This window comes from Triticum dicoccoides, chromosome 1A, assembly GCF_002162155.2.
Source record: "Triticum dicoccoides isolate Atlit2015 ecotype Zavitan chromosome 1A, WEW_v2.0, whole genome shotgun sequence".
In the NCBI taxonomy this organism is placed as follows: Eukaryota; Viridiplantae; Streptophyta; class Magnoliopsida; order Poales; family Poaceae; genus Triticum; species Triticum dicoccoides.
Genome location: NC_041380.1, coordinates 524,240,883 through 524,243,048, shown reverse-complemented (window position 1 = coordinate 524,243,048; position 2,166 = coordinate 524,240,883).

Here is a 2,166-nt window from a genome sequence, read left to right as displayed (position 1 = left end):
TTTGTTGTACTAGAGGCCGTCTTTTGTTATGACCTCTTCTGGGAAAATAGTGATAACTTACTCATCCGAACAACGTTTTCAAAGTTCTTAATCTAGTTGGAGTGCTGGAAGTCCTCTGTAAGGAACTCAACCTTGGCCTATTCATCGTGTTTGGTCCTAGGTTGCTCCAAAACACCTGTAGACACAACAAAATAAAGGAATCTAATAAAAACCAAATAATAATAATAATAATAATAATAATAATAATAATAATAATAATAATAGGCAATTGTCACAATGAAAAGAGTAAAAATCAGTAATCATGTGTTGGACATTTATTTGGTTCAACATGCCTTGATGTATGCCGAGAACATGCGACAAATGAGCTCTAGAAATGTGTAAAATATAGAGCCATCAGCAAGCAAGCTCAAAATTGTGCAGACACCAATGAAGCGATCTAGCCGCCACAATCGGCCTTTATTGCCAGGTGCATGCATTGACACCCATGTGGCGCATGTCATATATCCACAGACTAGAGACAACAATGCCACCAAAATCCTCCATAAGGGACGCTTTGGCGATCACGCGTCCCCGTCGCAAGTGCAAATCAGTGGTAAATCTGAGCATGGCTACCTGCCGCCAGATAATACACCATGAGCCCTCATTGCATTGCTAGGACCGGGATCTGCAACCAGTAACTTCGTCAAGGATCTGGCTCCATGGCACCACCAACGCATCACTGACACGGTTGCCGTGCACCATCTTGGCATCGCCACTCTGCCAGGAAGAATCATTGCTACCCATCGCCAAGCATCACCTCCATACCTCAGCCACCCAAAGCAGTGCACCGGAGAGACAGGAAAGCCACACCAACCGCGCCACCGCAGGCCCTCCACCAACGACTCCCCATGAGGTTCTCCAACAAGTCAAGTCTCTGACACGATGCATTCTAGTAATGACTTCCTCATAAAGGATATCGACATCGCCGATTTGGGAATCTGGATTACGGTTTTCACCGGGAGACGAGATCACAAGATTGAAATAGGTGTTAGAGATCCTCGGTGAGGGGATGAATAGCGACACCCGAAGGCGACGTGGTAAACAGCATCAACAAAGGTCAGGTACGGTTTTTAGCCGGAGTGCCACAAACCTCACCAAAGACACCATCCATGGCCCATTCACTCGTCAAACTAGAACCCTCACGCCAAGCAGCCATCAAGATGCAGCCCAACTGAGGAGCCGAGCAAAACTGCCCAAAGGCATCGAAATGCATCCATTCGCGCAGCATGACCGACTCCATGTCCGATGGCTGCCGGAGGAACAACACTTGGCCAGTGCGAGAAGGAACCCCTATGCACGAGCCACATCCCACCTGATCACTAAAGATCTCCGCTCGCGCAATGCTGACAACTTGATCGGCGGCCCACCACCTGCGTGCCACCATAAGAAACAGGGTGCTCGAACGACCGCACCTCCTCCGGCATGAGAAACCCGCAGCAAGACCTCTGCCTTCCACGGCCGGGCGCCGCCACCGCCGCCATCGAAGGCGGCACGAGGAGCACGAGAGATGAGTTGTGCTACTGGATTATGGTGGCCTCTAGAGTCGCCCTAGCGAGCGACCCGGGAGGCGAGCGACCCAGGAGGCGGTTATGGGATTCTTCATATACTATTATGCATGGCTCTTAAAATACTATGATGTGATAGCATGAGATATGCGATTTTTCTGTTCTTTTCTTCAAAATTCTCCATTGTCTATATTGTTTTGCAATATAGTAGAACAGTGTTCGTAGCAACATTTTTTTATTCTAATCTCATATGATTTTTGCTGCTTAGTTTTTTGAATTTTAATATATAGAGTGGGTTGCATCTTGGTACACAAACTAGTTGATGTTCATGCGGTTAGCGAGATGTTTGCCACCTCTAAGGATGTGGCTTTCAATCCCATGCAACTTAAGGTTTTTAATATATTTGTCCTCCATACATCCTCAGCATGGTTTGTGAGTAAAAACTAACCAATTTACAAATAGATCCCTATCTATCTATCTATCCATCTATCTATCTATCTATCTATCTATACCTATAATAATTTGTCACTTCCTAGAAATTCCTACATTAATTAGAAATTAAGAGCCGTTTATTTGGTGGGACCTAATTATAACGGTGTAGATCTGTTCTTACTATTTTTTT